The 13,169-nt window shown below is 48.3% G+C and overlaps 1 protein-coding gene across 7 annotated transcripts in view; it reads left to right on the top strand.

Annotated features, from left to right (window-relative positions):
• The window catches only part of PTPRS (protein tyrosine phosphatase receptor type S), a 247,059-nt gene that overhangs the window by 109,783 nt on the left and 124,107 nt on the right, over nucleotides 1-13,169 (top strand). The gene's annotated exons all lie outside the window — the stretch shown is intronic.

The raw sequence follows: 13,169 nt of genomic DNA, 5'->3' as shown, positions 1-13,169 counted from the left end.
CTTCGAAGGCCTCTGCGTATCTCCAACCCAGGCATCTCAAGCTTCCCATGTGCTCCCCAGCTATTGTTCCCAACCCTGCCTTCAAGGGATCTTGTATGGAGAAGTGGGAGGGGCAGCACAGTCTGTTGCCCATTTTGGTCTCCGCAGAGACTGCCAAATTGGCATGGGGATGTCTAGCGCTGTGGGACTTTTACTGATGTCACCCCTTGCTTGTTGGGAATGGGACTGAGACCCGGCAAACTCATTTCACATGGTCCTGTCCAGTTCTCCCCTTTCCATCTTTCGGACACTAACCACCCTTGGCCTGCTGCTCACCAGAGTTGGATTCAAACCAGCAGCTGAAGCACGAGTTGTCTGTTCCCCGTCTTGTGAGCCAACCGGTCCCAGTTTAACACTGTTTATATCTTCTGTGCCTTGCAAGTACTGCTGTAAAAACCTCAGCGACTTGAATGTAATGTTCCTTCAGCACAAAGGCCGATCGCTCGGGGATCAGCAGAATCGGCTGATTGAATTATGACTTTCTTCTCCCCAGCAAAGCTTCTCGAAGCTTGCGAAAGAGCCGTTCTGGTCAGCACAGCTCTCGACAGCTTTGCACGTAATCGCTTTGTTATCGGGGTTTATTAAGAGGATGTGTTCGGGGATTAAATGGGGAAGGAGACCCTTTGTCGCTGGGATTTTTTTGGTTTTGTTTGATAGCGCTCTGTCTTCTCTGCGGAAGATGGGGCAGGTGTTTGCCATTCCCTAGCATAGCACTCATTTTTGTACAAGTTCCGTTTAGCGCATGTGTTTGGGAGGATTGTACGTGTATGGGAAGATATGGTACTTCCTCATTTACTAAGAGAGGGAAGGGAATTGATCTCCAAGAGGTTCAGAGCTGGCTCATTTCCCTGATGTGAATCTCAGCATTTCTAATGTACCGTTCTATGTACATGCGTGTGTATTGTCATAATGGTGGCAGTGTGGTCTAGTGGCTAAAACAGGGCTGAGCACGTGGAGGCAGGACTCCTGGGTTCTGTTGTTGCCACCGACTCATGGTGTGACCCTGCACGAGTCACTTGGGCCCCTGTTATGAAGCGTGCGTACAGTTTTGCATGCAGAAAAACCCAGTGTATGTTTGTGCCCAAGGGTTTGCATGTGTGTGCATCTTGGCCTGCACACAGCCCTGACTTGTGTATGTCCCGAGCAGCTAGGAGAATTGGGCCCCATAATTTTTTTTTTTTTTTTAAAATGTGTGCATCTGAATGGAGCGCTCACAATCCCTATTGATGCCTGTTGGAGCTTTGGGGGCCCAGCACTTCTGAATAGCAGGCCCATAAACCTTAACCTCCTTGCAGTCTTGGTTTTCCCTGTCTATATCATGGGAGGGGGAATCTATGTTCCTAACTCCAGTGGGGTGGGGCTTAGTTACGGGATATTTGTGAAGTGGTTTGAGATCCCCCAAGGCTGCTACACAACTGCTCAGTATCTTTGCTGTGTTTGAGAGAAACCAGGCTGTGCTTTAGGAAGTGCAGCTGTTTGGGAAAGACAGATTGTGGCTGACGGTACCTGTTGCATGGCCCAAGCTGTGCCGGTGACTGGCATCACTAAACACCTTGTTGCTGGCTGCCAGGAAGCTGCCTGGCTTTTCTTCACGGTAACTCTGCAGTATTCTCCGGCCCCAGACAATAAAAGCTGTGTGTGTGCGTGCATGTGTGTGTGGCCCCCTCACGTCCCTGACAATAAAGCTGTGTGTGTATGTGTTATATCTTGCTTTCTCTGGGTTTATTTGGTCCCTGTGTGCAGATTTACCTCCCGGCCCTTCGCACATCTCCAGTACAAGACCTAAAAAGACCCAGCCTGTTTTGCCCTGACCTGCAGGCTGCTGTTTGTCATGGGCAGATGAGTGAGTGGGAGATGATTAGGGGGTTCCTCCCACTCTGTCCGGCCGGCTCCTATCCTGTGCTGGGAGTAGGTGGGCAGGGTTTCCCTTCTATCCTGCAGGGTTCTCCCTCGACTCAGGGGATGGGGATGCTAAGAGGATGGGGAGCAGAATTTCTCTTTGTCCCTATCCTGCAGAATTGTGTCCCCTTGGCCGAAGGGCATTGAAATGTCACGGTTTCTCTTCCTCTGTATTTCAGGGTAGCTTGTGGTCTGACAGGCAGGGCTGTGTGTGTGTGGCTGTGGCTGCAAGGGATTCTCTCCCAATCTATTCCTAGGGGTCTGATGCTGCTGGAGACCTCGTTGGGCTGTATCTGTGAATAAACGAACAGTGATAATGAGTTGGTTTGGGCACTGGTGCACCTCGGTCCCTCCTGTTCTCCACCTGCAGCACATGCTAGTCAAGTCTCCTGTGGGCTGGAGTACTGGGCTTTGATTTTGGTCACTGGGTTTGGGTGGTGCTGGTGGCCTGTGATGTGGAGATCAGACCAGATCCTTCAGGTCTTAACATCTATGACCCCCCCCCCCCACCTCATGCACTCCAAGAGCTGTTGATTTGGAAGAGATGGCTGGGGGCCACCTGGGATGCCCCAGCCTCCACCAGCCCGGTCTGTAGTGCTGGAGCCAGTCTGTGCCACTTGCCGGGGAGATGTATCCACAGCAAACAGCTTTGCCTGTCACAACCGTTGAGGCAGCGTGAGGAGCTGCCATTGTTCTGACAATATCGTCTCCCATTGTGTGGCCTTGGGTTCTCTCGCGTAATCCCTTGGCCGGCTTCCATTTGGCTGGTGCTCACCACAGCACTGACCTGTTTTCCTGTCCTCATTCCCCATGGGACACCACGGCTTTTCAGCCACCAAGGCTGTGTCAACCAGGTAGTGGTTTCGTCCCTTGCCTGTTAGGCGTCCCAGCTCAGAGATTACAAACTTCTTGCTCCTGAGTGGTGGCTTCTTCCCAGCTCCAGAGGGTGGGCTTGTAGCAAAAGCATAGAGCTGAGAGCCAGGACTCCTGCGATCTACTCCCACCTTAGTCATCTTTCTATGGGACTCTGGGCAAACCACTGCTTCTTCTGTGCCTCAGTTTACCCCCTATAAAAAGGCTCTTCAAACACTTCCCCCTGTTTCGCAGGTGTGTTGGCAGATTTAAATCATTGTCTGAGACTTTTGACGAAAACGCAGTATGGAAAGGACAGCCGTGGTATCGTACTTTATTTTTAACCTACTGCTCTTACTAGACACCTTTAAAGTAAGTATAAGTGAAAGGGGACAAAGAAATACATTTTATCTGTTTGTTTGGTTTTTTCCTTTCAGCCTTTCCCCTGCATAGTTGGGGACAGGCACAGAATTTGAAATGGTTAACTTTGGTTTTGTGGAGTTCTTTTGTTTTGTTTTTGTTTTAAGTTCCTTATATGGTAAGTGCTATCATTGTTTGTTCAAACAACCCTCAGCAATAATAATGCTTAACATAAGAACGGCCATACTGGGTCAGACCTGTGGTCCATCTAACCCAGTATCATGTCTGCCCATAGTGGCCAGGGCAAGATGCTTCAAAAGCAATGAACAGAACAGGGCAATCATCAAGTGATCCATCCCCTGTCGTCCAGTGCCAGCTTCTGGCAGTCAAAGGTTTAGGGACACCCAGAGCATGGGGTTGCATCTCTACCCATCCTGGCTAATAGCCTTTGATAGACCTATCAATGAAATTCTCATTCATTTTTTAATCTAGTTATAGTTTTGGCCTTCACAACATCCCTTGGCAAGGAGTTCTACAGGTTGACTGTCTGTAGTGTGAAGAAGTGCTTCCTTTTGGGTGTTTTAAACCTGCTGCCTAATGCTTGTACTACAGTTGCACCTAGAGGCCTTCCCAGAGATCCCATTGTGCTAGGCACTGTACATATGTCCCCACACACAGTGAGAGACAGTACCTGCCCCAAAGACCTTACAATCTAACTCAACAAGGGAAATAGGCATGGAACCAGGAAATGACTTGCCCGAGATCAGTGGGGCACCAGATTCCTTGATTCCCAGTACAGACCTTGGAGCCTCTGCCTCTAGAACCTTGGAGCCTCTTACTTGCGCGTGTGAATATACAGAATAAGGTTTGTCTCCGGGGATGGCATACTAAAGAAGCCACAGGATCTTTCCTGGCCCCTTCTTTATGACATACAAATCCATTTGATGCAGTAGTATGTGATAGGCCATATAGATTTGGCCTCCTATCCCCATCTCTGACCTGAAGGAGCTGTATGCATTTTTAAGTGCTTCTCAATCACAGATCAGGCCACTTACCAAGTAGAAATGTTTTATTCTTATGAGCAAAATTAGCATGTTTGCTCTTAAAGTGCATTTTGCTCATTGATTAAACCTTTGCATTTTACGGTAGAACCTTGCTAATTGGTACTTCGTTCAGCCCTGCACAGAGAGCTGGTAGCCTCTGTTCCCCACCCTAGCAAAGATTTAATAGCAGGTGTTGTAGTGAGCATGACTTATTACTGATGTTTCCTTCTTTTTACATGTTCTAGAACAATTCCTAGCATTCTCCCAAGTATTACTGCAAATAATTACAGCTCAATTGTAATTGACAAAACAAAAGGATAAAACCCATTTTCTGATTCATTACCTGGGCATCTTTCCTTCAGTTGCGCTTGCTCTGTCCTTGATTTGCAGAATGCCGTAACTCTCAATGGGCTCACCGTTCTCTGGCACTTTCAAACTGCGCTGCTGCCCTGATGTAATGCTGTTGTGGAGGCTGGTTGTAGGCGGCCGCATGGCTGGCTTGCTGTTTAAGGAGGGGACTGTAGTTGGGTATGTGCCCCATGCCAGCATGAAAAGAGTTAACTAGCCCTAGAGAGCTCCGTGAAGGCACCTTGCCCCCGCTTAGTGCCCCAGCCCCCACTTAGTGATGAATCCTAGCTGAGGGATACTATGAAGAGAGGAAGTCTGCAGTGGGTTGTGGCCGGGCTAGAGTCAGGGACTCTGCAGTCAGTCTCTGGGATTAGAGAGTGCAAGGATCCCCAGGAGGGCAGAAGGGTATTGAAGTTTGCACATATATGCGGGAATTGATTGGGAGGTTCTAGAGGAGAGCCCTACAAATCCTAGCCCCAGCCGAAGGCTAACCTTAGAGAGGCCTAAGAGAGGCTGGGTAGGAAGAGAAGCCCAGTGAAACAGCAGCAAGGAGATGAACTGAGCAGATCTTGGTTGCTGGTTATAGGATCCCTGGGCCAGAACTTGGTGTAGGGAAAGAACTTGGGTTCTCCTGCCAGCCACTGGCCAGGTGGTATGAGTCCAGAAAGGGGACAGGGATGGCAGAGAGCCTTGAGGGGAGGGGTGAGAACAGTGGGGCCTGGAGTTGGGGCTGAAGACTTTACTGGTCTGTTAATTGGTGGGCCTTTTGATACACCAGAAAGGGTGAGAATTTAAAGGGACCCGTCTGGAAGGCCACATCACAAGAAGAGAGCGAGAAGGCAAGGGTGCTAGGCAGTGAACAAGCTGCTATGCCAATCCCAGCCCTTAGGGGCATATCTGTGATAAGGGCACTCTTTTACAGGGAGTACGTCTTGTACACCCAGGAGTCTAGTCTAGATACATCTAGTATGTCTACATGGGAAGCCAGCTGCTGTGGCAGCCAGTCTGAGTTTACAGCATCAGGCTCACAGGACTCATGCTATGGTGCTAAAAACAGCTGTGTAGTTATTTGGGCTCAAGATGGAGCTCCCCTCTTCCTGAGTCTTCAGAGCCCACAGTTGAGCCCGAGCCCAAACATCTACACAGCTATTATCGGTGCCCATAGCAAAGTCTGAGCTCTGAGCCTCACTGCTGTGGGATCCTGCCTTCTGTGTTGACGTACCCTAGGAGATGATGTGGTGGTGGGTGGGTGGGGAATATGCCTGTCTAGATCATTGTTACAGCTAGACTCTGTACACACCGTGTTATAAATATAAAGGGAAGGGTAAACACCTTTAAATCCCTCCTGGCCAGAGGAAAAACCCTTTCACCTGTAAAGGGTTAAGAAGCTAGGATGACCTCGCTGGCACCTGACCGAAATGACCAATGAGGAGACAAGATACTTTCAAAGCTGGAGGGGGGAGAAACAAAGGTTCTCTCTGTCTGTGTGTTGCTTTTGCCGGGACCAGAGCAGGAATGCAGGTCAGAACTCCTGTAAAGGGTTAATAAGCAATCTAGTTAAATATGCATTAGATTCTGTTTTGTTTAAATGGCTGATAAAATAAGTTGTGCTGAATGGAATGTATATTCCTGTTTTTATGTCTTTTTGTAACTAAAGGTTTTGCCTAGAGGGATTCTCTATGTTTTGAATCTTATTACCCTGTAAGTTATTTACCATCCCGATTTTACAGAGGTGAGTCTTTTACTTTTTCTTCAATTAAAATTCTTCTTTTAAGAACCTGATTGCTTTTTCATTGTTCTTAAGATCCAAGGGTTTGGGTCTGTGTTCACCTATGCAAATTGGTGAGGATTTTTATCAAGCCTTCCCCAGGAAAGGGGAGTAGGGTTTGGGAGGATTTTGGGGGGGAAAGATGTTTCCAAGCTGGCTCTTTCCCTATTATATATTTGTTACACGCTTGGTGGTGGCAGCAATAAAGTCCAGGGGCAAAAGGTAAAATATTTGTACCTTGGGGAAGTTTTAACCTAAGCTGGTAAAAATAAGCTTAGGGGTTTTTTCATGCAGGTCCCCACATCTGTACCCTAGAGTTCAGAGTGGGGAAGGAACCTTGACACACCATGTCAGTGTAACCCACTGGTCAGTGTGTGTCCATATATCTCCTTTTGTGCCCAGTCCACGAGGATGTGAATCGGTTCTGGAGTTGCAACCATAACCTGGCTCTTTTGGTTTAAGCTGTAGCAGTTTGTGCTTTTAGCTCTGGAGGTCTTTGGTTCAATCCTTGGGGTTGGCCAAGATGGCAGCTGTAGTGAAACCAGAAAGGAGGTGCTGCTCTCCATCGTGGGCCTCTATGGACCTTTTAAGATGGCCCCCGCTCTACATGGATCTTTCTCAGAGAGCAGAGGATGTATTGGGAGACTGCTGTCCTCTCTTCAAATACACGCACCCTGGGAGCAACTCATGATGGCGCACTGACACTGTGATGTGATGGAATTTACGTCGGCCCCAAAAGGGCTCCTGGATGCATTTGTGTCCTGCGAGCGTAAAGTACTGCATGGGGGATCCTCCTGCAGAAATCAAGAGGCTGAACTGGAGAACTATTGCCTGCATCTCTCCCTGGTGTGTGTTTAGGGAGCAGCTGATCTTGCGAGAGGGACGCCCAGCAGGGAGAATGCTTGGGGGACGATAGTGGTTGGATTGCTAACTGGTGGGGAGCGTCTGTCTGCAGCTGCTCCTCATGCCCTCTGCCAGCACTGTCTCATGTGGATTGAGAGAGGAAGAGGAGCCCTGATTGCACCGACCAAGGCTGTGGGGCCTGTGTGGGAGGGAGTGCTGCTTACGCAAGCCAAGGAGAGCTCCCATCTGCTTCTAGCGCAGCTAAGCGGGGAGCTGTGCTCCCCTCACGCACCTGCTTAGTTTACCATCTGCCATGCTCCTCCATAGGTGGGAGACAACTTGCTCACCCTTGTTCCTTCTGAGACCCCTCCCTGTCCTGTCTCTCAGCTGCTCTTCAGTCTGCCGTTGTCAAGGGCTGCGGACCACTCAAGGATGCCGAATTAAGCCTGTGTGTCACCATGCTTCAGTGCCTGATTAAATTAAACCTTGTCTGTATGGATCGAGTGATGTCACTTGGTTTTTCTATTATTATTATTATTATTTATTATTATTTAAATCAAATAGAAAATGCCAACTTTTCAATCAGAACAAGAGAAGAAATAAATAACCTTTGGAAAGCCTCTGCGGTGGGGAAAGATCATCACCTGCACCCAGGCAGCTGCCAGACTAAGGCGCGTTGGGATTTCCGCTGCCAGGGGGCGTTAGACACCCTCCTTTGGGTTTCTGCAGGAGCGAGGTGTCCATCATTGGAACAGTTGGCCTCCTACCATAGATTCTTGCTTCTGGATATAGTTGGATCACTAGGAATAATCCAGCTCTCCAGTGTGGGATTGACAATGGTGAGAAAATGGTGGCTGGAGGGAAGGTGCGGGCATCTGAGAGTTAGGATCCCTGGGTTTCTTTTGCGCTCCTGAATCATGTGGGTGCTTCGGAAAAAGCCCACTCAGCAGACGAGATGGTCCCATGCTGCTGCTTTCGCCTTTCATCCAACAGGCTCCTGAGGGGCTGTACAAACTAGAGTGTTGACTCTGCAGACTTATACATAGGGATTTATTTATCTGCCATTAAAATTACAGCCGCTTCTGAGCTGAATCCCAACGATTGTGCTCAGAAGAATCACTTACCTCATTGAAACTACCAAGGGAATATTTTATTTATTTTAAGTGCATCCGGCCAGTGATCTAGGCACAGGCATGATAAAAACATCGACAAATCCTACCAAGCTCCTCCCATCCTAATAGTCTATTTGACATTTAACATAAATCAAACTTCTTGGCCCTTTTTTTTAGGCACGAGGAATGGAATGATTTAAATTGCAGCTTGACCAGGACCCTGGCAGGAATATATGGAAAAAGTGCAGTGGATTTTTGTAATGACCAACTGCTCCGCTTGTTCTTAAAACAGCATCTCCTAGTCCGGTTCTGGGGCTTTATGTACAGCACAGATTTGGGGAGGTGGGTGGGATGACCCCTACTTAGTCATCAGCACTGCTCCCAGCAGCACAGCACCCCCTAGTGCTGCTTTGGAATCCATACTGACTCAGAGGAAAGCACCCTCGACTCCACCACTGAGTCACTTGTACCATTTATTGCCTCACCCTGGGTTTTCCTAGTGGTTCCCCATGCAAGGGCTGACCTAGCCTTATGCAACTTGACTCTGAAGACCATGTCCTCTAAAGCAGCTGTTTGGCTGCATAAGTGTCAGTATCTCAGGATTTGAATTTTAGATGGACTGTAGGGTACTGAACCCTTAAAAACTTACGTGCCCTGATTTCCTTAACTTGCCTCTTGTGACTTGCTGAGAAGACTCCAGCCTCTGTCTCCCAGAGCCAAGGATCTGGTCTGAAAGTTCCTCCTTATAAAGACACCGATTGCTTCTGACATCTCCACTTCCTACTTCTGGCTTTGGAGTGATGTGGCCCAGAATCGCTTGATGCAAGCTGTGCACTTTATCGCATGGCTGTTACCTGGCTGGAGCAGGATGGCTCCTTCTCACTGCTTTGGGGATCGTTCCAGTTGGGGTTTGGAGTCTTCCAAGAGAGAGCCTGTGTGAGAAATGCCCCACTCCTCCCCTCGGAGGAACATCTGTCATTGGCTGGCTTGGATGTTTGGAGACAGTGGAGCTGTGGCCAAGTCATGTCTGTGGAGCTGCCTTCCTGTATCCTATACCAAGGCCCTGAAAAGAACAGAGGTTGAATGTACCAGCTCTAAGGTTTTGACTTTTGTTGGTAGGGTGGGAAAGGAACAGCCATTTGCTGGGTTCCAGAGTCTGGGTCAACAGGTGAGTTGTATTGAAATGATGTGCATGTTACTTACTGTCTCTGTTGCAGTCTTCATGCAGCACATTATGTGAGTGTATCTGGGCATCTAGACCCACGTCTTCGCCATGTGCTCATGAAAAAACTGGGGCTCTTTCCCCATGTCATGTTATCCCATTCACCCATAAGCCATTAGTGTCCCTTTACACCTTGCTTTTGATGGACCTTTATCCCAGCAAGATCCTGCATGTGTTGGCTGGAGTTGTGAGAATCTTATTTTCCTTCTGGCTGAATAGGGCCTTCTTTGGGGGCCAACCCTATATGGACGGGAGCAGTCATTGCTGTGTATCTGTAAAGACGTCTCTGCCCCTTGCTGGCTGGGAGAGCACAAGAGTCAGACCCTAGATGCCAAAGCCAGGCATCACACAGGGCCACCAGACCAGCCCTGATTTGGTATCTCTTGTCCTGCCAAAGGAGCAGGAAACGCATTCCCTGATGCATCTGCCCAGACCAGAGCTCTCTGCACTTCTGATTTCCTGTCTTACAGGCCATTTTTATTCACTGTACCTGCTGGGCAAGACTCCTTCCCTGCACTCTAATCACTTCATCCCTTGGTAACAGTGTCCCAGTTACCACCTTGGAGGAAGCCATCCTATCTTCTTTACATGGACCGCTGCCTTGAACTTTTCGGATTGTTCACATTTGGACACAGGCACAGATTAAAAAAACCCAACCAACCACAGAATCCATCATCTGACTGACTGATGTGCTGGCTCCAAATTCTGGGCTGCGTGATTGCATTGCTAAACTTAGTGCTTAATTCGTGCTAGGGCTGATCCCCGACACCTCTAGGTTTGGCAGTTCATCGGCCTGGCACCTCTGGGCTTGCCACGTCAGTTAATGAAGTTAAAAAAAAAATTGCTGGAGCCATGGCAGCTCTTTCATTACAAATTTAAGTGCTGGTTAAACTCTTCCAGCATGTAATGAAGTGGGAGCGGTACTCTTCGCCTCTGCCAGCTGGAGGTGCTGCAGGGAATGGTGGAACAATCCCCATGGGCAGGCTATGTGGGCTGATGGATAGGGCACTGGGGTGGGAGTGCGGAGCTCTGCCGCTGATCTGCTGTGTGTCTTCAGGCAAGTCATTCAATCTCCCTGTGCTGCTTTTTCTCCTCATAACATTTGTCTTGTAAGTGTGGACTGCAAAGTCTTTAGGGCAAGGCCTCGTAGGTGCTGACTCCGTGGGTGCTCCAGGGCTGGAGCGAAGATCGCAACTAATCTACGTCTTATTCTTCCTGGGAGAAAGTGCTACGGGGTGCTGTTAGAGTTGCAGGTATTCCTGCAAAAGGTGACGCTGCAATGAATTATTTGGATGGTTGGGATGGAGAATATGGGTTGATCTCTTCCCAAGTGGAGTTTAGCAAGACTCAGCCTGCTGTTGTTGATGAAAAAGTGTCAGAGATTCAATGGGCGGGGTGAGGCTGGTGCCAGGTCTGACATTTTCTTTCAGGGGCCAAGGGGAAAAGAAAAGCTTGTATTTAAACCAAACCAAAAAAGCTTTCCCCCTTCCGCCACTAACTAGTTTATTGTTCTAGAAAGTTTCTCCAACGTCCTCCAAACCTTTAATTGATTCAGGAGCATAAAATCAAGAAGGGAGGAAGAGAGCGCGAGAGAGGAATGGTGTGAGCGATTTGAATAATTTATTGTCCTTTGAAGTTGCAAGAGAAATTTCAGCTGCCTTGGGGAGTAATTTCTCCCCATTCTGAAAGGGTTTTCTCCTCATTTTAAACTCGTCCAGAAGATGCTGATCGTTTTTGCATTTTCTGCATAATTAATGAAAGCGTTTCCCCCTCTCCCCCCCCCCGCCCCCTTTACAACCTCTGAAGTGGGGAGGTTTGGAGGGTTGTGAAATGTTGTTGGCGGTTTTTAATCAAGAAAATCAAATTAATTTGACTGTCTCCCCTCCGCACCCCTTCTAATTTATAACTTTATTTACAAATTAGTCTTTGCTTTCGGTTAAGAGTGTGGACACATCCAAATACTCAGCCTGGCCTTTGATAGGTGTTCCTGGAATTTTTTAAAGGCATGTATTGTCCTGTTCTTACGGTTTTCCACCTATTAAAGGGCACCTTGAGACCAGCCCTCGCCCCCAGCCAGTGAGTCCCAAACTATGAGGTGTCTGGTACCTTCAACTTTCATTGACCTGAGTGGGAGCTGAGGATGGTCGTATCTCACAGCATCAGATACATGACTCTTTAATTCCAGTATACACTTCTTCAGATGAATGAAAGACACACTTTACCCCAGATCATAGAATCATAGAATATCAGGGTTGGAAGGGACCTCAGGAGGTCATCTAGTCCAACCCCCTGCTCAAAAGCAAGACCCATCCCCAATTAAATCATCCCAGCCAGGGCTTTGTCAAGCCTGACCTTAAAAACTTCTAAGGAAGGAGATTCCACCACCTCCCTAGGCAGCGCATTCCAGTGTTTCACCACCCTCCTAGTGAAAAAGTTTTTCCTAATATCCAACCTAAACCTCCCCCACTGCAACTTGAGACCATTACTCCTTGTCCTGTCTTCTTCCACCACTGAGAATAGTCTAGAACCATCCTCTCTGGAACCACCTCTCAGGTAGTTGAAAGCAGCTATCCCCCTCATTCTTCTCTTCCGCAGACTAAACAATCCCAGTTCCCTCAGCCTCTCCTCATAAGTCATGTGTTCCAGACCCCTAATCATTTTTGTTGCCTTTCGTTGGACTCTCTCCAATTTATCCACATCCTTCTTGTAGTGTGGGACCCAAAAGTGGACATAGTACTCCAGATGAGGCCTTACCAATGTCGAATAGAGGGGGACGATCACGTCCCTCGATCTGCTCGCTATGCCCCTACTTATACATCCCAAAATGCCATTGGCCTTCTTGGCAACAAGGGCACACTGCTGACTCATATCCAGCTTCTCGTCCACTGTCACCCCTAGGTCCTTTTCCGCAGAACTGCTGCCTAGCCATTCGGTCCCTAGTCTGTAGCTGTGCATTGGGTTCTTCCATCCTAAGTGCAGGACCCTGCACTTATCCTTATTGAACCTCATCAGATTTCTTTTGGCCCAATCCTCCAATTTGTCTAGGTCCCTCTGTATCCTATCCCTGCCCTCCAGCGTATCTACCACTCCTCCCAGTTTAGTATCATCCGCAAACCTGCTGAGGGTGCAATCCACACCATCCTCCAGATCATTTATGAAGATATTGAACAAAACTGGCCCCAGGACCGACCCCTGGGGCACTCCACTTGACACCGGCTGCCAACTAGACATGGAACCATTGATCACTACCCGTTGAGCCCGACAATCTAGCCAACTTTCACCCTGGAGGGCCGTAGCTATGCCAACCCACCTTATAGTGCATTCATCCAGCCCGTACTTCTTTAACTTGCTGACAAGAATACTGTGGGAGACAGTGTCAAAAGCTTTGCTAAAGTCAAGATACAATACATCCACTGCTTTCCCTTCATCCACAGAACCAGTAATCTCATCATAGAAGGCGATTAGATTAGTCAGGCATGACCTTCCCTTGGTGAATCCATGCTGACTGTTCCTGATCACTTTCCTCTCATGTAAGTGCTTCAGGATTGATTCTTTGAGGACCTGCTCCATGATTTTTCCGGGGACTGAGGTGAGGCTGACTGGCCTGTAGTTCCCAGGATCCTCCTTCTTCCCTTTTTTAAAGATTGGCACTACATTAGCCATTACATTAGATCTCTGGAGAG

The sequence above is a fragment of the Lepidochelys olivacea genome (genome assembly GCF_965140295.1).
Source record: "Lepidochelys olivacea isolate rLepOli2 genome assembly, chromosome: 25".
Lineage (NCBI taxonomy): Eukaryota > Metazoa > Chordata > Testudines > Cheloniidae > Lepidochelys > Lepidochelys olivacea.
This window is presented reverse-complemented; position numbering and strand designations above follow the sequence as displayed.